This window comes from Osmia lignaria, unplaced genomic scaffold (assembly GCF_051020975.1).
Source record: "Osmia lignaria lignaria isolate PbOS001 unplaced genomic scaffold, iyOsmLign1 scaffold0035, whole genome shotgun sequence".
NCBI lineage: Eukaryota > Metazoa > Arthropoda > Insecta > Hymenoptera > Megachilidae > Osmia > Osmia lignaria.
This window is the reverse complement of record NW_027478176.1, coordinates 296,647-320,604: the sequence shown is the minus strand read 5'-3', so window position 1 is coordinate 320,604 and position 23,958 is coordinate 296,647. Positions and strand designations below refer to the sequence as shown.

Below are 23,958 nucleotides of genomic sequence, written 5' to 3'. Positions count from 1 at the left end.
CTTTACACTTGAACGTGTGGCTTAGTATTAGCACGTGTTCAAAACGTTGCGTACCATGAATAGGGTGTCCACAGATCCGAACTCTCGTACGTCGCTACTGAAAGAGAAGGATAGAGCTAATCTCGCGCTCTATAGTTGCCTAGGCAATTCAGCGCAAGCTTTTCCTCTACTTCCAGAGTATTGTCTGCATCTGACCGAAGCCAGGGAAGATCTGATCTGGCTCTGCGTGGAACGCCTCTATTTATAGTCAGATTCTGCTGACTTAGCGTTTTTTTTTATTATAGGGTTCCTCTGAATTTCTGGAATTCCCCATCACGTGACGGCCGAGCACCCCTGCTCCTTAGTCTACGCGGTCACCCTACTCTAGAATCTCACCCCACCGCGAGATCATCGGGGTTGCGCTGGCGCGTATGCGTTCGTTTGTCGATCATTTATCGATAATCTATTTACCGACCGACTTACCGACTAATTGCTTATCGACTTATCGCTTATCGACTTATTCAATCAGACTATATTATCGATTAAATGAAATTTATTTATTATAAGGAGTATAATACAAATCAAACTAATTACTTTTTATAAATTCAATTAAACGTAAAAATTAACTTAACTATTTTGTACAATATTTAAACCAAAAATAAATCATGACAACAACAACGAAATGAAAAAGGTGCTGGGTCTTCTTAACGGGTCGTTACAAAGGCGTAAACATCACGAGATTGATTCGAGTTGTCTTTGTTTTGCGCTAAACGGTGTCGAATAAGGAGACGTTACAATTTTGAACAAACACTTTTGCAATGTATTGCAGGACATGTCCCCTATATCTTGGGTCTTTAATCATTGAAATAAAATTATTTATACTAAGGTCTTCTTCTAGTTGTATGTTCAGCTGAAGCCTTTCGGCAAACCACCGATCACAGCCAAAAATAGTGTGTTCGGGGTCATCCGTTTTCCCCGAACAAAACCAGCAATTCGAAGATTCCTGTTTCTTAAACCTTTTCAAAAACGTACCGTAACAACCGTGACCCGTAAGAGTTTGGGTGAGGTGATAGTCCAACAGTCCTGGGCCCCAGGTCATCCATTCTCTGATGTTAGGGGTCAACCTGTGGGTCCACCTTCCATTCATGGAAGAGTCCCATTTCTCTTGCCACCTTTCCATAGTGATAATTCTTTCTTCTTCTGTGTCATCTTCATTTATCACCCTTTTCTGGTTATTATTTCTTCTATCAAAGAGTTTCATCCTCTCAGCCATAAGGAGGTCTAGTGGAATATGTCCAGTAATTACGCAAAGTGCATTTGCAGAGACAGTGCAATATGCTCTTGCCACCCTCAAAAGAGCTGTACGTTGTGAACCATTTATCAGATCCACGTTACCTTTAAATTTCAGGCCGGTCCCCCAAATAGGCGCTGCATATGTAACCACAGATTCCACAACCCTGTAATATAATCTCCGAGGAAGATTACCAGCACCGTAAGTATTGGGCATCAGCAGAGATAATGCACTTGCGTATTTCAAAGCTTTATTGCAGACGGTAACAATATGGTTTTTGCAGCCCCGGCTCTTCCCCAGGATCAGCCCAAGGTATCTTGCTGCCCCAGTGACCATAATGTCACTGCCTCCACACTTGAAGGTTAAGGGATTCGGGATAAGTCTTTCTGTGAGCATGATAGCCTCCGTCTTGTGGTGGGCCAAAGTTAAACCCTCACCAGAGTACCACACAGCCATGTTTCGAGTGGTCTGCTCCGCCCGCATAATGAGTAACCTTATATTCTCATGGATGACTATAATTCCGATGTCATCCGCGTATCCGATCAAATATACGCCTTTTCTAGTGTGCATCCTAAGGAGATCATCGTATACTAAATTACAAAGGAGAGGGCCTATAACCGACCCTTGAGGGACGCCTCCGAACACCTGGGACCGCGAGAATTCGTCAGTTCCTTCGTAGATAATCTTCTTGTCGTGTTAACAAGGGCTTTCGGGAATCTCCTCTTTTCCATTTGTCTTATGAATGCTGTCCCACCTCACTGTGTTAAAAACATTTTTAACACCCAGCATAATGAGAAGACAATGGTGCCCGCCCTCTCTAGCTTTGTTCTCAAGTCTCGTAATTTGTCTCATCGCATCAAGGGTGGAGTGGCCTTTCCTAAATCCGTGTTAATTTGGAGCAAAATCGTAGTCTGTCAAAGTTTTTATACTCTTCATCTTCATTATGTGTTCCAGCATCTTTGCCAGGCAAGAGATTGTAGAAAGCGGTCTATACTCTTTCTCAGGTCTCTCCGGCGAGGGTTTGCCCTTAGGTAAAAGGACAAGCCTGCCCGTCTTCTAGTCTCTCGGCCAGTATCCACAGGAGTAACAAACGTTACAGATATATGTCATCCATTTTGTAGCAGCCGTGCCCATCACCCTAGCCATGGCCGGGGTCAGCCCATCGGGACCCGGGGCTTTCCTCGGCGCTAGCCTCGAAGCCGCTATACGGACTTCCTCCTCGGTAATGACATTATCTTCCGGCCTCTGAAAATCAGTAGCCTGTACCTCTAACTCCTTCCTCTCAGAGTCTGCGTCTCCGTCTGGCTGCAGGATGAAAAGCTTTTCTACCACGCCTTTCACCTTCTCTGCGTTCAAAGTTTCAGGGGCTGACTTACCCTTAACAGCTTTTATGACGGCCTTGCAAGGTCTACCCCAATTGTGTTGGTCAATAATATGTTAAGGTTAAGTACGGCCCTGTGAGTGAGGCGGTCGGCCATTACAGCGACGAATAGTTTGGGCAGGGTATCGCCCATCGTGAGAGGTCTCCAGTTCGACAATTCATCCCGGTCATCTTTCTTATGAATAAGAACGGTGTTGGACTCCTTCCAGACGCGCGGAATATGCTCCATCTTGAGACAGGCGTTGAACAACGCCGTTAAGAGCGCGGCGCCTGGGTCGACATCGCGCAAATCACCGTAGGTTACACCGTCAGGACCCGGAGAAGATTTCTTCATCCGGTCCAGGCGGCGGCTCACCTCGGCGGCCGTACATGCCGACACCAGAGCGTCACTCCCCTGTGCTGTCTCGTAATGGATAGTCGGGAGGGGACCCGCGCGATCCCGGAGAGCATACATATCTGCGAAGTGTCGCTGGACTACGTCCTTCGACACCTCAGAGTGTGGGGAGGACCCTTTCAGGACCTCTTGCACCGCACGCTTCCGGTTCGCACGGAACAAGCGCTGAATGCGCGTCGCCTCCCGAACATATTCCTCGCGGTTGGCAGGAGCACCGGTCGTCGTGGAACTGTCCCTCGGACGGCGAGACTCGCCTTCCCTCCTCGCAGCCGGTCGTGGCCGGCCACCCCTCCCACTGGTGGCTGGATTTGCGGCCCGTTCAGTATCCACGGCCCGATGCTTAGCGAAGAACTCCGCCACTTTCGCAGCGAAGTCCTCCAGCGCCTGAAGCGTCGTCACCGTTTCGGCTTCCTCAGCGAGCCCTGCCCTTTCGACACCTATCGCTGCCCTCGTGCTCCTACGGAGCCCTTCGGGTCGGCCGGCGTGTGGGACGTCATCAGGGAGCCGTGTGTCCCAACGTGTGTCGCGCCCTCTCCGGGATACCCGGCGCTCAGGTGAAGTCGGGGGCGTCATCCTCCCCCGCCGGTGCGTCGCGGGCGACTGTGGGGCCCGACCTCTAGGGGGTACTCTTCGTGCAATTGTTTCGCGGGTGTTTCTATTGTTACTGTTGTTAATAGTGCCCCCTCGGCCCCTCCTGTTCTGCTCGTTCGATCTGAAAACAGAGCCCCGGTTTGACCCGGGGCAATTAGTCGCGCTGCTGGCGATTGCACTTAATCTAGGACGATCACAGTTACATAGATTAGAATTACTGTTGTTAAAGTCGATAGGGCTAGTAGCCCTATCGACAGTCAGATGTTTGCTGCGAGGCCCCTGCTCCGCCCCCGCAGGGGTCCTTACCACGCGTGGCCCCCGGACCACTTCCTCTTCGGGTTGCTGTTGTTGTTGTTGCCGTGGCTGCCGCGCCGGCGTCTTCGGTGACGGGGTCGTCAGGTCTCCCTCCCCATCTTGCCGCCCAGCCCTTCTCCTCCTGTTCCGCGGCGTGACGTCCCGCCAGTCCCTTGCATCCTCTTCCTCTCCTGTCCTCATTTCCCGCTCCATCCTCTTCGTTTTTTCCCGCGCCGCAGTGACCGCTGGCGACGCCTCGGCAATAGCTGGGAGAAGATTCCTTCTCCCAGTGCACCCTGTGGTGGAAGACGGTAAGGTGGTCGGTCCGTCCCCCCTCCTCGTCCCCTGTGTTGACCCGGGCGATAGAGTTTTCGCCCGGGTGCTCCTTCTCATGGCAGGGCGCAACTCCGGTGTCGTTGGGGTGGCCGCGTCGTTCACCGTCGCGGAGCCCGTGGGTGGTGGTGGGCTCTTCCTCTGCTTGGCTTGCTGCCTTGTCCTGGGGGGGGGGGGTCCGAGGGGGCTCCGTATCTTCCTGGATCCTCTTCTTGAGTCCCCTCGGCGAGGTCGCCCCCCCCCCCCCCCCCGCTCCTCCTTGTGGCTACGGTGACAATGGCCACTGGTTTACTATACACCGAGGTCGTCGTCAGCGTCAGAGTCCCCGCCGTCGCAAAGGTACACGTCGCCGCCACTGTTCTGGTGGGGGGCGCTTGGGTGGTGGACGCGCCCCCGGGTTCCTCTTGCTTCGGTACGGGCGGGAGGGAGGTTGCCCGTACCATTCTCCTGGTGGTCATTGTTGTGGTGGCCGACGACGTGCCCCTGGTAACCTCTGCATACGTGACGGCGGGGGTCACCTTCCTCGCAGTGGTGATGGTGCGTTGGGGCGGGCCAGGTTGAGGAGGCTCGGTTGTGGCCCGGGTACACCTTTTCTTCAGCCCCGGGCTCTTCTGCTTCTCCTTTACCTTTAGTGGGGGGGGGGGGGGGGGGTTAACGTGGAGGTTACCCCCCCCCGCTTGGCCTCCTCATTGACACTGGCCCGTCATTAGTCCTCTCTGCGGCGACGGTCGCCGCTGGTGGGGTGGTGAGGTCCACGGTCGGCGGGGTGGCGGAACTCCCCGTGGATGGAGGTCGTCCATCGGCGGGGCTGGACGGCGTCCCACACTTCCTTGTGCTCGTTGTCACTGTCTTTATCGTTGCCCAGCCCGTCAGTAGATTTCTCCCCGTCACCGTAGAAGTAATGGTCGGTTTCCTTTTTGGCGCATCTTTCGGTTTGGCAGCCGCCGTAGTCCGGGAGTTGGTTGGGTTAGTTTTAGTAGCGCGCGTCAGCGCGCCTCCACGCGTGGTGGGTGCTGCCGTTGCTAACGGGGACGGAGAGGGTCTCTGAGTCGTCTTGGCTGGCGCCGCGTCTGTTAAGGGTCGCTTCTCGGCTGCATCACCCTCAGCCGGGGGTGCACTGCCGCCGTCATTACTGTTACCCTTGCTGCTTGTGCTGGCCAGCGGCCGCGCCCCAGCGGCACGAGGCTCTGCACTACTTTTGTGTGAGTCTGCGTGGTGTTTCCTCACTTTCTTCAGTGCATAGACACTGTCGTCCGTGAAGGAACACACCCCGCAGACCCACTTCCTATTTGCGCCGGGATGGTGGATGCGCAGATGCTTTCCCAGGTCCTCGTGCCGTTGGTACACGGCCGACCGGATCGAGTTGGACGGCACCCCCACGTTGCAGAAGGGGCAGGGGAATGACTCAGGGAAGGGAAACGTTATTACTACATCATTTCCCCTGGCAGTGCAGCTCGGCTGAGGGCTCGTCGTATTACTCATATTAGAATAAATAGTAGAATAAATAAATAAATGTATAAAATAGAGTAATAGTCAATTGATTAAAAAAGAAAAAGTGTAGGGACTTCCCAGTCAATAATTAAAACTTAAAACTAAGAAAATAAATAGATAAAATGAAATGAAGAAAATAAAATAGAAAGAAAATAAAATAAAATCAACAAATAAAAACGGGTATATGTACCTGCGGTATATACGTCGCGGAAATAAAAAGAAAGGAAATAATTAAACGAAAATAAATAAATCAAAATAATAAAAGAAAACCTTAATCTAGTGACTAGATTGAAATCAGAAGATAAAAACAAAACGAACGAAACGAGGACGAGCGTGCGAGTCGCTCTCCGCGACAATTTGCAAATTAGATCTGCAAATTATCGCACACAGGGGACTGAACTGTAAATATTGAGTTACACAAGTTGTAAAGGGACCTGTGTATCTCAATAATTAATCGGAAAAAAAATAATTAATCTACTGCAAATAGAAAAATTTCTAGCTAAATAGCTAGAATAATGGAATAGCGTCTACCCGTAACGACCTAAATGTCTATATTTAGCCTATACGGGAGCACAAAAACTACAGCAAAAAGTGGATTTCGGCAAGTCGGTTAGTGGGACAAATAGCTGTTATCGATTTAAACGACCAGCGTTTTCACGGATAACAGCTAAATATAGAATCAAAACAACGCAAACGCGAGCAAAGCCGCACCGGAATCGGATACGGCGCGAAAGGGTTTTGATATATCGAAACAGTCCGCCTGGAGTCGACAGCGCTTTGCCTGCTCCAGGTGGCACCACTCTACAGTAACGCAACACTACGAAAAACCACCACCAGACTCCCAAGCTCCACTTACCGCGCAGTCAGTCGCCGCTGTGCTGAGCGAGTCGCACCGCCGTTGGAAAAACCAGAACGCGATCGCGGATAAAAATAAAAATAAAAATACAAAAAAGACTAGAGAAAAGAGAAGAGGAGTCAGAATATTTTTAAGAAAGAGAATGAAAGAACATATGTTTATAGTAGTATGTGTGGGCCGCGTCCTGCGGTAATGCAATACAGGTGCGACCCGTGTCGGAGTCGGAGCAAGCTCCGAAATCCGACCGTTTTCAAAAATGAGATTAATATTCTGACTCCCCAATGGGGAGTGTATCAGATATTAAGCTGATAAGAACAGATGAAGCGCTTTTATTTTCAAAATATGTTTCACATCATGGTATCATGGTATTCACATTTCACATATGTGGTACATTATTGTTCACAATGTATGGGCCTGGCCCTTAATGTAATAAAAAAAAAAAAAGTAGGTTTAATGCAGCGGGGCCAACTCTCACTGCATACGTCGCGGGCCCTCAATATGCCAAATCAGCATTAGGATAATAGGATAATAATAAAAAAAAAGAAGGGGCAAATGGCCCTGGCAGTGGGGCTTCTTTTCATTTTCGAACGCCCAGTATTTGCGCTAGAAAAAAAGGTTCTTGATATAGATATATATATATATATTGTATTTCAATTTTAATGATCCTTCGCTTTCGGTTTGTAATAATATGATCCTTCTCTCATTTCGATCCTTCGTATTGTAGGTTACCCAACAGAAGCTTGTTTTTTTATGACTTGTATTTTTGTGGTTTGTTTGTTTGTTTGTTACGACTTGTTTGTACCCGATCAAGTAGACGACGACCCATAAGTGAAAGTTAGAGAGATAAAGGTCGAGAGACCTCACGTCTTTTACTTTCATTCACATCAGTCAGAGAGAAATGGTCCGGCGTCGTGCTCTTTGGTGCCGTTGGTCGCCCAGTTTTTTTGCCGGCGGTTCCGAACGGTCAGGAGAAACGCATTGAGTAATCAAAGCGACCTCCGCACGTAACCGTGTCGATGTAATTTTACCGCATCGCAGCGTTTTGGTATTTGTTTCATATTGGCTCGAACCCGAGATTTTCGTGTTTTGTGTCATGTATATGTATTATTATTATATCTCTCTCGTTTTGTATAATTTTTGGTCCGAGCTCAATAAACTTTTATATCGCTTTATCAATGATCCAATCAGTTAGGTTTTCTCTTGTATTTTTAACTTGTTAATGATCCTTCCGCAGGTTCACCTACAGAAACCTTGTTACGACTTTTACTTCCTCTAAATAATCAAGTTTGGTCATCTTCCCGGTAACATCGGCAATGTCGAGACATTGCCGTGCACCAGTCCGAAGACCTCACTAAATCATTCAATCGGTAGTAGCGACGGGCGGTGTGTACAAAGGGCATGGACGTAATCAACGCGAGCTTATGACTCGCGTTTACTGGGAATTCCTCGTTCATGGGGAATAATTGCAAGCCCCAATCCTTAGCACGAAGGAGGTTCAGCGGTTTACCCGGGCCTTTCGGGCAGGGAAAACACGTTGATTCCTTCAGTGTAGCGCGCGTGCGGCCCAGAACATCTAAGGGCATCACAGACCTGTTATTGCTCAATCTTGTGCGGCTAGAAGCCGCCTGTCCCTCTAAGAAGATTTGTTTGCACGTTGGTAGTAAAAACCCACCGACCGAAGTCGGGAGCCTTCGAGATACCATAAGTTACGTCTATTTAACAGGCTAGACTCTCGTTCGTTATCGGAATTAACCAGCCAAATCGCTCCACCAACTAAGAACGGCCATGCACCACCACCCACCGAATCAAGAAAGAGCTATCAATCTGTCAATCCTTCCGGTGTCCGGGCCTGGTGAGGTTTCCCGTGTTGAGTCAAATTAAGCCGCAGGTTCCACCGCTGATGGTGCTCTTCCGTCAATTCCTTTTAGTTTCAGCTTTGCAACCATACTTCCCCCGGAACCCAAAAACTTTGGTTTCCCGGAAGCTGCCCGCCGAGTCATCGGAGGAACTTCGGCGGATCGCTAGTTGGCATCGTTTATGGTTAGAACTAGGGCGGTATCTGATCGCCTTCGAACCTCTAACTTTCGTTCTTGATTAATGAAAACATTTTTGGCAAATGCTTTCGCTTCTGTACGTCTTGCGACGATCCAAGAATTTCACCTCTAACGTCGCAATACGAATGCCCCCATCTGTCCCTATTAATCATTACCTCGGGGTTCCGAAAACCAACAAAATAGAACCGAGGTCCTATTCCATTATTCCATGCACAGAGTATTCAGGCGAAGGTAGCCTGCTTTGAGCACTCTAATTTGTTCAAAGTAAACGTACCGGCCCACCTCGACACTCAGTGAAGAGCACCGCGATGGGATATTAGTTGGACCGCCCGCGAAGAGCTAAGCCCACCGGTAGGACGTACCACATAATGCCAGTTAAACACCGCGAGCGGTGAACCGACACTGTGGCACACAGATTCAACTACGAGCTTTTTAACCGCAACAACTTTAATATACGCTATTGGTGCTGGAATTACCGCGGCTGCTGGCACCAGACTTGCCCTCCAATGTATCCTCGTTAAAGGATTTAAAGTGTACTCAGTCCGATTACGGGGCCTCGGATGAGTCCCGTATCGTTATTTTTCGTCACTACCTCCCCGTGACGGGAGTGGGTAATTTGCGCGCCTGCTGCCTTCCTTGGATGTGGTAGCCGTTTCTCAGGCTCCCTCTCCGGAATCGAACCCTGATTCTCCGTTACCCGTTACAACCATGGTAGGCGTAGAACCTACCATCGACAGTTGATAAGGCAGACATTTGAAAGATCCGTCGTCGGTGCTAGAAGATCATACGATCAGCACAAAGTTATTCAGACTCACCAAAGCCGACGATGGACGAACGGACAAGCCGTCCACCACCGATTGGTTTTGATCTAATAAAAGCATTCTTCCCATCTCTGGGTGGAACTCTGGTTTGCATGTATTAGCTCTAGAATTACCACAGTTATCCAAGTAATGTTTTGTACGATCTAAGAAACCAAAACTGATTTAATGAGCCATTCGCGGTTTCACCTTAATTCGGTATGTACTTAGACATGCATGGCTTAATCTTTGAGACAAGCATATGACTACTGGCAGGATCAACCAGGGAGCTTAGTTATTATTGTAAATTTAAATTTTCGTCGTCGGCTCCTCCCCATAAGACCGATCGACGTTAAGCCATTTCTCTTTTGTATGTGACACACATTTCATAAATTTTGTACCTCTTATAGAGACCAAATATTCTCCTCCTCCTCTCATAAAGCACGAATATCACTTTCACGCCGTGCATCCATCGTGCAAGCACGTAAACTACACACGCTGGACAATATAATAAAAGATAGCGCGGACAGTGGCATGCTAGACAAATCGAGAAAGCGCGTACAGTGATCGTGCTGGTCATTTTGCCACCAAATTTTATAATCTTTATCAGAGAGGGCCCACCAACCTCGTCTCTGTACTTGATACATTTCTCCTCCATCTCCACACACCTTTTCAAACATTAACGGAGAGAGTTCCGTGGACTTGCTTTAAATATACATATTAGATATGTTGTAATCTCTCTCCTTTAGAAGTTTCACCAGCATTAACTTCTTTCATTTTTACTCGTGTACGGAGAGAGGGACTTGTTTTAAATATCAACGCGTACGGCAGCGCGCGAACCATGTTCCCCGCCCGCCCCTTCTAAGCTGCCGAGTAGTATATCTCGTACCAGAGTTAAACGCTTTTTAGCCATATTTGCACCGCCATTGCTGCTCTCCCCGGTAACCAAGGTCAACCAAAATTTGTATGTGAGCTAAATATAATATCAACTAACTCTCGTGTAAAAAGCAACTTTTTACCTGGCCTGGAACCTGAGATATAAATACGCCAAAAACGCATAATTCTTGGAAAATATATAATAGAAGGAGGATCATGTTAATTCTAACCCACTTGCAAAAAAGCTAGAAACATGAAAATTTGGAATCAGGTGTCTTTTATATATAAACATACGGGAAAAATCGAAAAACCCGAAAAGAATTCCTTAAAGCACTTAAAATGTTCTCGCTTAATCACTTAATAACTTAAGTGGTTTAAGGAATTTTTTTCGGGTTTTTCGGTTTTTTCCGTTGGTTTGGACATAAATTATTGTCATTATTATATTATTATTATTTATTATTTATTATTTATTATTTATTATTTATTATTTATTATTTATTATTTATTATTTATTATTTATTATTTATTATTTATTATTTATTATTTATTATTTATTATTTATTATTTATTATTTATTATTTATTATTTATTATTTATTATTTATTATTTATTATTTATTATTTATTATTTATTATTTATTATTTATTATTTATTATTTATTATTTATTATTTATTAGTAGTTTATTAAATTCAGCCTAATGGCCTAGAATTTGGACTTGGTCTTACATTTTTGTTTCGATTCCATGCATCCTTTTCATTCGCACACTCATACATCGTTATGATTTCTCAACTCTCACTCGCTTGCGCATTGTCTCTCTCCTGCTCCCTTTCTTTATTTACCCTATCTCTCTCCTTCTTTATCATCCTTATCCATTTTATCGCCTCCCTATTCCCTAGATCATTCAGCAGATCCGCTATCCTAATTCCACCTCCCATTCCTCTTTCACAATCCCCCAGCAGGTGTTCGAAGCTTCCCTGGCTTCTGCCACAAAGACTGCAAGTTCTCTTCTCTTCCGTTAGCCAATATCTGTTCTTCTCTTCTTCATTCCCACACCTCAGTCTTGCTATTGACTTGATGTCGCTCTTCCTATCTGACCTCAACAGATACCGGGGGGACTTAATCGTTATTAAGTCTTTATATCGTGGGTTATATTTCGCCCTCTCGATTTTCTCTCTGTATTCCTGTTTCTGTATTTCTCTACTTCTTTTTTCTGTTAAGTCTTCTATATTCATTCCCCTCATTTCTTCCAACTCTACCCCCTGTCGGCTGTATCCGTGTTTATTATAGAACTTTTCTCTTTCCTGTTGTCCCTCCGTTTTCGTTAGTTTTTCTCTTTCTTTCAGGCATTCCTTTAGCAGAGTCGTTCCTTCGGTTTCCTTTATTTTCTTCTCAAACCTTATTGCTCTCAATCCAGCTTTTAGCTCTATCTTATCCCTCTTTGTCTCCTCCATTACAATGTACCCTGGGGTGCAAGCGTCTAGTCCGAGAGTCCATCTTATGTATCTCTCATGTATTCTTTCCAATGATGGGCATTCCTTCCACCCCCATATTTCTGCTCCGTACAATATTACGCTAGCTATCAGGTAGTCAAAGAGCATCATGCGCCTCCGAAAGTCTTGGTTTAGCCTCCTTTCGCCCAACCTCCAAACTTGCCTGATTAGGATGTTCCCCCTCTTAGCTCTGTCCTTTATATGTTCTTCGTCCTTTCCATTCCTTTTGAATCGGAAGCCTAGGTATACAAATTCTTTTACCTCCTCCTCCGGTCTCCCTTCCCACCTCCACTCTATTTTCCTCTCCTTTCCTCCTCCCTTTTTAAACTTCATCATTTTTTACTTTTCCACATTCAGAGTAAGTTTCTTTCTCCTGAGATAACGTTCCAGTGTTTTAATCATCTCCTGCATTTCCCTTTCATCCTTCGACACTAGAGCTAGGTCATCTGCGTGGGCTAGAGTCCAGAATTTTTCTCTACCTACCACCACTCCTTCTGCCTGGGCCTTTTTAAACTCCTCCTCAATGTCCGATATAAGAATCGCAAACAGAGTGGGGCTCAGAGGGCATCCTTGACGTACTCCCATTTCCGTGAAGAATTCCTCTGATACTTGTTCTCCTACTCTTATCGTGCATTTTGTTCTTCTATATATCTCTTTTACCCTGGCGATCAGCCCTTTTTCTATCCCACTGTCTTCCATTGCTTCCCATAGCCTTCCCCGATCTACCTTATCAAAAGCGGCCTTCAAGTCTACGAAGAACGTAAATAATTTCCCTCTTTTCTTCGCTAATTGCTTGTCTACCACGTGTTTTAGGATGTAGATGTTGTCCATCGTACTTTTTCCCTTCCTAAAACCTGCTTGTGAGTCCGGTAAGATGTTTTTCCTTTCTACTTCTTCTCTTAAACGTTCGGGCAGTACCGCCGCATATACCTTGTATCCCGTGTTCAGTAGGGTAATCCCTCTATAATTTCCTGGCTGGTGTTGGTCTCCTTTCTTGCGCAGCGGGGTTATTACCCCCTCCCTCCAGCTTTCAGGGAAGCCTTCTCCTTTCCATACTTTTCTGATTATTTCTTTTAACCTTTCCTTAGTCCTTCCCTCACTGTATAACCATGCTTCGTTTGGTATACCATTCTTGCCCGCTGCCTTTTTTTCCTTTAGCCTGCTTATTTGTTTCTCTATTTCTGTATCCGATAGTTCTCGTTCAGTACCCTCGTATTTCGTTCTTCCCTCTTTTCCGTCATTCCCACCTTGAATTTCATCTACCCCTTCCAGTAGTTCTTTGAAGTAAGCCCTCCATTCGTCTATCTTAATTTTGTTACTGACAGCCTGTCTAGTCTTCCTTTCCTTGTTGAGAAACTTCAATACTTGACCTTCCGTCTTTAGGTTAGCCAGCTCTTCTTCTAGTTTCTCTGCGCTTTTTTTACTTTTCTTTTCTCACAGTTCTCTGAATGACCTTCTTCTTCGTGTGTATTCCTCTTTGTCTGCGTTCCCCTCTTTCCAGCTTCTGTAGGTTTTCTTTAGCTTCCGCTTTTCATCTTTACACTCCCAATCCCACCAGCTTTTCCAGCCTATCTCTTTTCTCCTTATCTTCACTTTGTTCTTGGTCATGCTCCTTCTTACTGTTTCCAGTATTTCTATCCATGCGTCTTCCACGGATTCTTTTTCGTATTCCGCTCTTACTGTTTTCTCCCTGAATTCTTTTATTTCCTTTTCTTCCCAGACTGAAAATTCTTCCCTCATTCTCTTCTGCGTGTCGTTGGAAGGTGCTGTTCAATTCTATTGTAAGAGGTTGGTGGTCCGACTCCACTCTTTCTCCTACTCGTAGCTCTTCTATCCTTTCCCTGGCTTCTTCGTTTACTATAACGTAATCAATTACTGACGTTCCCTATGCACCTACATATGTGTACTCTACCTCTTCGTCTCCTTTCACATTTCCATTTAAGATCGTCCATCCTCTGTCATTAATCATTTCCATTAGAATGTCCCCCTCCTTGTTTTCTATTAGGTCTTTTGAACTTCTACCTTCTTCCTTTTCTGGCCCTCCCCTGTTATATCCATATGCTTGCCCTTTCCTTCCCACCCTTGCGTTAAAATCGCCTCCGATCATTAGGATCTCCTCTTCCTGTTCCTCTACCTTTCTCATTATTATATTTTTCATTTTATTCATCCCCTCGTTACAATATATTGAGATCACTCTTCATATCCTGTTTCTAATTTTTATCTTTCTCTCATGCATTCCTCTCTCATTCATATCTTCCCTCTCCCCTCCTACTTCTTCCATTTCTTCCCTGATTCCTGTCACTATTCCTCCACTTGCTCTTCCTTTTTTTTTTCTTTCTGCAAAATGGCTCTACGATCTGTATCCACTCGGCAGCATTTTCGTCAGTTTGTCCCACCTATTTTCTTCTACCCAGGTCTCTGTTAGGCTTATAATATCAAACTGTTTTAGGTACTCCCATGTGTCCTTATCCTTTTTTTCCAGTCCTGCCACATTCCAAAACAGCGCTCTAATCCTCCTCCCGCTTGTTGTGGCTTTTTTACCCCTCTGGTTTCGAAAGTCCCTCTCCTCCCTGATCTCTCCATCTACCTCATTCCAGAACCACCACTTTCCTTGTATCTGGATTTTCATATACCCAACCTTCACTTGCGCTCCCTTTTCCTTCTCTTTCTTTGCCCTCGTTACTAATACTTCTTTGTATCTCTCTTTCCTTTTGTGTATAGTCATTGTCTATGAATATCATCTTGCCTTTGTCTTTGAGTTCTTTCTTTTTCTTCATCACTTTTGCCTTATCTTCCCAACTTTCCATTTCTACCACTGCCATGCTTCTTTCATTGCCTAGAACTCTCACTCCTCTGGCCTTCGCATCCGTATTCAATTCTTCTCCCAGGAATTTTTCTATTTCCTCTTTTTCGTTCCTTGTGGTCCATTTTTTCCCTCTTATTATTATATTATTCTTTCTCTCCCTTCTTTCCGTTGCCTCCCAGTTCCTATCTAGCTGTTCTAGTTTGGCCTTCCATATGTCTCCTAGGTATTCTCCGTCCCCTTGGTTTGGCCCTCTTTTTCCTGCTGCTATTTGTGTTGCCTTCTCTTCTATTTCTCTTGGTCGTCCCTCGGTTTCCTCCATTCCTTTTCTTTCCCTTCCTTCTAGCCTTTCTAATCTTTCCTCCAGCTTCTTTGCCCGTTCCTCCGCCTCTAGGTATTTCCTTTCCCAATTTTTTCCTTTTTCGGTCATTTCTTCTCTTAACTTCTTTATCTCATTTCTCAGCTCCGACCTTTCTTTCCGGGATTCATTTCTGTCCTTCTCAAATTCTTGTTTCATCTCTTACCTCATTCCTTGTAGTTCCTTCATAATAATGCCCCATAGGGTCTGACTATCTTTTTCCTCTTCCACTGATCCCATTTGATTTTCCTTCTCCCCTTCTTTATGTTCCATACATTGGTTATCCATATTATATGTAATGTTCTTGGGTGGAGATCTTTCTGTTTTTGCGCTTTTCTTAAACGGTTGTTGAGTCCGGTCTTCTTTTGCTCTCTCCTCCTCTCTTTCTCTTTTTCTATTTAACTCTTCTATTATGCCCACGCTGTTAGCTCTTGGCCTGTGGGCCTTGGCTAGCTGCTCAGCCTTTGTTGGCCTCCCTCGTTTTCCAGCGTCTGTCTCACTGCTTCTCTCCTTGCAGCCGATCCCCTTCCTAGTATCTGCCCCTTTCTCACTTTCTCCTTTCCCCACCATCGGTACTCTCCTTCTCTTTGGAACTTCTGTTGCCTTTCACGTGGTGTCACTACTTTTACCTATTAATTTCTTTTCCCCTACTCTCACACTCGTTCCTTCGCGCCTTTTTCACGCACACACTCACGCTTCCTGTATCCTAAGCCTAATCTCTATCTTTCTTTAGCCTCAGATTTTAGCCGCCCTTGGGCGCCCTTTTTTCCTATGCCAACTCCCTACTCACCCTCGCTGGGGCTGGTACCTCCCTCTATCCTCCTTACTCAACGTCAACCCTATATGATTTTTCTTTCTTTGAGAAAACACTCTTTATTCGCTCACGCTTCTTACTATGCACCACTCACTACGCTCTCCCGTGACCAAGTCATTTATTATTTATTATTTATTATTTATTATTTATTAGCTCGGAGTGCGCCAACCCCCGAAAGGGGCGCGGGGAACCAGGACGACCTCCGGTCGTCCAGGCTGAACCCCAACCGAGCGCGTCTCCGGGTGGCGGATAGGAGGACGACCGGGTGCGTGAAGTGGGCCCCGAGTACCGTGGAACGGGATGCCTCTGGCGACCGGGATACGGGGAAGGTGTGCCTACGGAGTTCCCCGGCCAACGGGTGGTATAAGGGACCCCTGAAGGCCTAAAAATCCTCGGAGGGGAACTAAAGCCCCGTCGCGGATCAGCTCCCCAAGCTATGGTGTAAGCAATCGTGCCGAGAGCTGGATGGCACCGGGGTAATGGTGTCAGGAACGATGCCCTTGGGGTACCAGGCGTCCTCCCATTGTATCTAGCCTTATCCCTGCAAGCAGGCTCTGCAGGGGTGGACCTATACTTCCCGACTACTCGTGGGACATACATGGAAAAAAACAAAAACAACAACAACTACTCGGAAAACACTCAGACAAACTCGGACACAAACACGGACACGAGCATGGACACAAACATAGCAACAAATACCTACACGAACCCACCCGTTAGCGGGCTGATTGAGGAGGGAAGGGACCCAATCTTGGGGACCGCCTCCGAAACACCGCTGACGGGTGGTTCTGGGGGGAGCATGTCCGCGGCAGGCGAGGTCACAACCTTGCCGGCTCTGGACGTGCTTACCCTCAATGAGGAGCCTTCCTCCGACGCAACCGGGGACGACCAGGGAGAAATCCCGGAACCGAACCCGGTAGCACGGAAGAAGGTAAAGCTCAGCGGAGCAGCCAGGAAGAAGGCCCGCAGGGCGCGCTTAGCTCTACCAGGGACTTCCGACGGGACTGCCACAGCTGAGACCACGTGCAAGGCGGGGATGGCCCCGGCGACGGCCGGTGCGAGAGGGGGGGCCGATCATCGGGAAGCCCCGCGTAGAGACGTCACAGGTGGGCGGCAAAGGAACGGATGGTAAAGGGCTCAAAAGGACTCGACCATCCGTTTCCCCAAATACCCAGCCTTGCGCGAAGAAAAGACAAAGGGTCTTTCCTTCGCCAAAAAGCTTCAGTGAGGCGCTGACGGCGGAGAGGAGGCTGGCGATCGCGCCGTCCAACTACCCGAACTCAACCCTCACTGAGGCGCAGGCCTCCGCCATCGAGCAGGCGATTGTGGGAGCGTTGTGTGGGCTTCAAAAAGGGGAGAACATACCGCGCTTCGACGAGTGCCGGTTCGTAGGGGACCTGCTTCTAGTGACCTGCGCGGACACCGGAGCGGTGGATCAAGCCGTGGGAGGGGGCGGACCTTCAAGTGCTGGATGGCCGGCGCCTCCCTAAGCTAAAAAGGATGGTGACAGTCATCCCCGGCCCTCCGGTGGCAACGGAGGCCATATTAAAAATAATGGAGGGTCAGAACCCGGGGCTCCACACTAATCTGTGGAGTGTGTGGAGCAGAAGGGAGGGACCGCATTCGGTAACTCTCGTTCTGGGGGTTGACCCTGTGTCACACAGCCTCATCAAGAGGCAGGGTTCGGAGGTCCACGTGGGGTTACGCAGGGCACTCTTCAGAGAGGGACTTCAGAGATATGAAGGGGGGGCGGGGACGAGCGTTGCGGATGGGGCAGAGGGGGAGCCCAAGGCGCTGACAACGGCGACCTCGGAGACCCTCGCCCCCTGCGTCGACACCCTCCCACCTGCCCCATCCAAGGGAGGTAACATAGAGATGGCGGCTGCCATCGGACCCTCAAGGACCGAAGGTCGCCGGAACGCAACCTCTGTCCAGTGGGAGCATTCCCAAGGCAGTAATGCCAAGGGGAAGGCCGACCACGGCGGAGGCAACGAAACGTACCGGACTTCTGGGTGTGCAAAAGGGCAGTCAACGTACCCTGACGCACACCCTGAAGGCCGGCACCAGGGGAAAGAGAGGAATGGGTCCCAGTAGGGGCCACCCTCACAAGTAGGCGTAATGGGCCCCGGCGGGGAACATAACACGCCTACTCCGACCAAGCGAGACCGGACCACGTCTGACACCAACAAGGTGCCAGATGGTACCAGGTTCTCGCAGATCAACTTGCAACATTGCAAGGCGGCAACGGACATTCTCCTGTGCCGCCTAACGATGGGGCAGACAGATATAGCCCTCTTACAAGAACCTTGGATTCACAAGGAACGTGTAGGAGGGCTAAACACGGGGTGCGACTCACTCTATTATGATATCACATCCACAAGGCCCAGGGCATGTATCTTCGTCAAGAAGAAGATAGCGGCCCCGAAACTTAATGAATTCTGTACAGTTGATCTTTCAACGGTTAAGGTTAAACTTAACCCTGGGTGGGAATACGTCAGAGCTGGTGGTATGCTCGGCGTACCTGCCGTATGACTCCGAGGAACCTCCACCTACGAGGGAACTCAGGGCTCTGATAGATCACTGTGCTGTCAACGGTCTGCACCTGGTGATCGGTTGCGACGCTAACTCGCACCACACCGTATGGGGCAGTACAAATACCAACGGCAGAGGCACAGCTTTGTTGGCGTACCTCGCCACCACGGGCCTGGAGATCCTCAAGAAAAGCTCCTCTCCCACCTTTGTTACCTCCCGCAGACAGGAGGTGATTGATATGACCCTGGGCTCCGCCAAGGTGACACAGGTCATAAAACACTGGCAGGTACGGGACGAGAGCACACTCTCGGACCACCGCCTTATTACCTTCGAACTAACAGGTGACAGGGACGGCGGCACTGGTGAGGCTCACAGGAACCCAAAGGCCACCAACTGGGCCTATAAAGAGGGCCTGGAAGGGAGGCTGAAGGGGAACTGTCAGCGTCCCAGGACCATAGGCGAAATTGAGCAAGCGGTGGAGCTGCTCTCTGCATCTTCCTCGACATCGAGGGGGCGTTTGACAACACCCCCCACGATGTTATACAGGAAGCCGCGATGAGATACAATATTAAGGACTCCGTCGTAAGATGGATCCACAATATGCTGACGAACAGAACAGTCACAGCAAGCCTGGGAGAGGAAACGGTGAGGGCCGACGTCGCGAGGGGCTGCTCGCAGGGAGGAGTCCTGTCCCCCCTGCTGTGGACCCTCGTGGTTGATAAACTCATACGTATACTCACCACAGAAGGCTTTGCGGTTCAGGGTTACGCCGACGACCTTACGATCACGGTCAGAGGCAGACACCCGTTGGAATTAGCGAGGAGGCTGCAAAAGGCTATCATACTTGTGGAATCCTGGTGTCGATCACACTCGCTCTCGGTAAACCCGAGCAAAACGGAGTTGGTCCTATTCACAAGGAGAAGACGATTCTATTTTAAGGCTCCTCATCTCTTTGGGACGCAACTACAACTCACAGTTGAGGTAAAATATCTTGGTGTCACACTAGATAAAAAACTCACCTGGAAGAACCACGTGAACAGACAGACCCAGAAAGCAATCAGCACCTACTGGGCCTGCCGCAGGCTGTTTGGCCCCACATGGGGACTCAAACCAAGGATGGTCAGGTGGATATACCAGGCCATCCTTGAACCCGTTATAACATACGCCTCAATTGTGTGGTGGACCTCTATGAGGAGGGGAGCACACAGACGGACAATAGAAAGAATATACCAAATAGCGTTGCTGGGAATAACAGGTGCGCTTCCCACCACGCCCACTATGGCTATGGGTGCGCTGCTCGACATCAAGCCACCCCACTTAACAGTGATGGCAACGGCTTGGAGAGCGGCCATCCGCCAGCATCAAGCTGAAGAATGGTGCCCGGCGAGCGGCGGGCACACCGAGATCCTAAGGGATCGGAGATCGGAGCTAATTCTGACCCACGGTGGTAACCGCTGCAAGACGGAGTACCTCTTTAGACGAGAATATGACTTAAATATCCCAGATAGGGAGAAATGGCTGGAGGACCCTAGTGGCATCCTGACTCCGGGGGGGCTGGTCTGGTTCACAGACGGCTCCAAGACCGGATCTGGCACCGGAGCCGGGGTAGCGAGGGAGAGCCCAAAGGTTGAAATGACCTATAAACTGGGCCACCACGCTACGGTCTTCCAAGCAGAAGTGTTTGCCATATGGGCCTGCGCCAAATATAACCTGGAAAAAGACCATTCGGGCAAACACATCTATATCTGCTGTGACAGTATTGCTGCGCTTAGAGCCCTCCATAGAGTGGAGGTAGGGTCTAAGCTAGTCAAGGACTGTGCACTGACTTTGAGACAGCTATCTCTGAACAACAGAGTTAAGCTGCTATGGGTACCAGGCCACGCTGGTATATTAGGTAACGAGAGAGCTAACGAATTGGCACGACTGGGGGCGACAAGCTCCCAACCATGCCATGAGTACCCCATTGGTGTCTCAACCTATGCGTTGAAAGGCCTGGCTTAGGACTGGTTAAACTAAGAATTTACCAGGCTCTGGCATAACGCTAATGGCATGAGACACACGAGGGCCCTATTTGAGGGACCGTCACAGAAGCTGGGTGACACCCTAATTCACCTGGACAGGGCACGACTGCGCATGCTCGTGGGCCTAGTGACAGGACACTGGTACACGAAGAAACACCTCGCGCGCATGAGACTCACAGAAGAGACAGTATGTCCGAGGTGTGAGGAAGAGGACGAAACACCTCTCCACGTATTTCTAAGATGCAGGGAACTAAGGGCCCTAAGAAGATCAATCCTGGGGACCTTGGAACCCTCGTCATTAAGCATCTCGGCTCGCCTGGTGCCGGTGCTTCTAAATTTCGCTACAGAAGTCCAGCTACCAAGGCACAGCCAGTAAAGAGGCTGCCTAGCGGCCCGGGTACAATGGTCTCTAAGGACTGAGTGCCCGGCTAGCCTCAATAAGATTAATAATAATAATAATATTATTATTATTTATTATTTATTATTTATTATTTATGATAGTTTATTGGCTTCCCTGTCGGGATTGCAAGGCGCTTTTTTGCATACAAGGAGCGTTCCCCAACCTTGTGTGATCCGTTTACGTGGGTGCACTCTATAGTCTTTCTTTCGATATAACAATTTATATTCTCAAAATCTTTACAACCGTTGGGCGCCAGCCATTCGCTGTGACGATCGAAATCGAAAAAGGGAAAGGGGGTAGTTGGGGTCGTTACAGGGGACGGGACTCGTGGCACTTACGTCCGTACAATATTTCGCGGGGGAGTACGCAGGGAGGATTTAGGGCTGGGAGAGATCTCAGGGTAGAAAAGGGGGTTTCTCAGGAAGTTCGTTATGTTACGCGTAGAAGGATTTTCATAGACGGAAATGATAAGGGTAGGACGAGGGGGTTTTGCAAAACGTAGTCTCAAAGGGATAAACGGTACGCGAGCGCGAATACGCACAGGCGAAAGATTGCCGTTGCCGGATCTCAAACTCTACAATTACAATAATCAAGGGGGTTTACCCAAAACGCCTCACACTCGCTCACGCTTCCCAAAATCGCTTCTCTTCTCAATACGTCCTCACACTCTCTATATCGCATATCGCTCTCTCGACACTCGTTTAGCCTAGGGCTCAATGACAGCTCGTCGTGGCCGCTGCGACGACGAGACCGTCGCTGTAAAATTTTGGGGAGGGGATGGGACTAGGAAGGGGCCTCTTCCGGCAACGGAATAGATCGATAATCGATCTTCGATATGCCGGAGATCGGGGTCGATGGGGCTGATGGATATCCTGCGATGACGGGTGGGCTGAGGTCTTCAGGCTCGGCGACAGATGGCTCCGGATGGACGTTTTGGCATTATTTGGGCAACTCCGTCCATTTCTCCAGAGTCCCGCGTCATTCCTTTTCCTTGGAAAGAGTTAGGGGTCTGTCGCCGGCCTCGTAGCTCCTTCTGCGGGTATTCCTTGTAGGTTTCCCGTCGCCTCCATCGGCCTGACACCGGTGGGCAGGGAAAAGGGGTTAGGTGAGAGAAGGGTTAAGGGTTATCTTTAGGTGGGAATGTGAGGTGGGAGAAGCGCAGCGATTGTAACGGGTGGGTACGGGTGTCACCACGTTACACTTGTTAACAGCGATTTTCTTGCTTCCTGCGTAATACAAACTAAAATACAGTACAAAACCAGTATATACTTATTGTTAAATCAAAATCCAAATCAACTGCCATAAACAATATAAATGGAAAAACAAAATATAAAAAGATACAAAAATATAAAACCAAAATATACTGCCTGTTGCTCTCAGCCTTACACTTAATCCAAAACCAAACAAATTCGCGATCAGCGTCTGACTCAAAAATTGCCCTTGCATCAGTTTACAATTTTAAGACTAGTGAAAAAATAAAATAAAATACAAATAATAATAAAAACAAAAATACAAATAAAAATAAAAATAAAAATAGAAATATCAAATAATAGATAAAGCTAATGGAATTTTTCTTAAATTTGCTCTACATTTAACTATTGCTTTGTTTAACTTTGTTTAACACTAACTTTTAACTTTTAACTTTTAACTCTTAATCCTATTACAGTCTTTTAATTCATTCTCTTCTCCTCTCTCTTCTTCCTTCCTGCTTCTTTCTTCCCTTCCCGGTTGCCTATAATTCCTTCTTCTGTGTTTTCTTTATTTCCCACTGTTGTCTGCCCATTTTTTTTTTTGTCTTGTTCCATTTCCAATCTTTTCCATCTATCCATATTCTTCTGTTGTTAAATTCTACCCACTTTCCCTTTCTTCTTTCTTCCCTCGCCTTTTCTTTTATTCTCCATTTCATCCTTCTCTCATCCATTGAGAGATCTTCGTCCACTGACACGCTCCACTTGTCCCAGATTCCGTTTTTTGTCCAGACCATCTCCCTCTTACGGTCTTCCTCCTCCAGCTCCGTCAGCACTATGTTTCTGCCCCCTTCGCCCACCCTTTCCGAAGCTCTTATTATTTCCACCTTTTATCCTAGCTCTTTCTCTAGGATCTTTCTGATGTAGCTCAGTCTTTCTTCCAGGTTCTTTCCCACCACTCCCTTCCATATTGGGCTTCTTTTTCTCTTTTCTCTTCTTATTTCTTCCAATCTTTTCTCCCACAGCTTTTTCCACTCCTCTTCTCTTCTCCTTTCACCTTCTTTTTCCATTCTTCTTCTCCATTCTTTTTCTCCCTCCAGCTCCTTTACATCTCCCTCTGATCTTCTCCTCTCTTTCTCTTTTGCTTCTTCTGTTGCACCTCTTCCTGTCCTTTCTCTTTTGTCTTCTTCTTCTCTGAATCTTTCTTCCTCCATTCCCTGTACCTCTGCCTCGTGCTCTTTGCTTATTTCTTCCCTCTCCCTTTTTGTTCTCGTTTCCTTTATCTCCTGGTGTTTTTCTTTCTTCTCCCCTTCGAATCCCTCTGATTCTTCCTCCATGAGGCCTTCTTCACTCGGTCCTCTCTTCCTCTTCTCCTTTTCCTCTGAGTTCTCCTTCTTTTCCTTCCATTCTCTTTTCACTCCCCACTTGAGCCTCCGCTCTTTTATTTCTTCTCTTAAACTCATTACTTCTTCTCTTATTCCTCTAAGTTCTCTTAACACTTCCTTTTGGTTTTCCATAACCACTCTTTGTCTCTCCTCCCTTTCTTTCTGCTTTGTCCCTTCCTTTTTATCTTCTTCGCTTTTAACTTTTATTTCTCTGCCGCTCTCTTTACGCTACTCTTCGTTCTTTCTTTACACTCACCACGTGTCTCCTACTCACGCCACGTGCTTTTTCGGTGGTACCAACCTAGTTTTTACCTCCTGCATTGCCGCTGCGCACTGTGCTCCGCCTGTCGCCACGTGCTTTCTGCATTGCCAACCTAGTTCTTTCCCGTCCCCTGCGTTCTCCCTGCGTGCTGCGCTCTCTTACCTTCTCCTTTTCCTTTTCTCCTGCTCGCTTGCACTGTTTGCCTCTTCAGTGTTACCTATTTTTCTTTTTGTTCCCAGTGGCGTTATGTGAAGACTCTTCCTCTTCTCTCTCCTGCTATCACATCACTCTGTCGGTACCGTTGCTCCCTCTCCTTCCGACCGCCTCTGACTTTCCCCCATTGCTCTTTCTCCCTCTACTTCTTTCAT

General features: G+C 47.8%; 1 non-coding gene and 1 pseudogene across 1 annotated transcript; both read right to left on the bottom strand.

Moving 5' to 3' along the window:
* Positions 1–6,777: 6,777 nt before the first annotated feature.
* Positions 6,778–6,954, bottom strand: LOC117606387 (U2 spliceosomal RNA; annotated as a pseudogene).
* Positions 6,955–7,827: 873 nt separating this feature from the next.
* Positions 7,828–9,750, bottom strand: LOC143306775 (small subunit ribosomal RNA). The gene has a single exon (XR_013064091.1). It is a non-coding gene; the product is annotated as a small subunit ribosomal RNA (ribosomal RNA).
* Between the last annotated feature and the right edge of the window lie 14,208 nt (positions 9,751–23,958).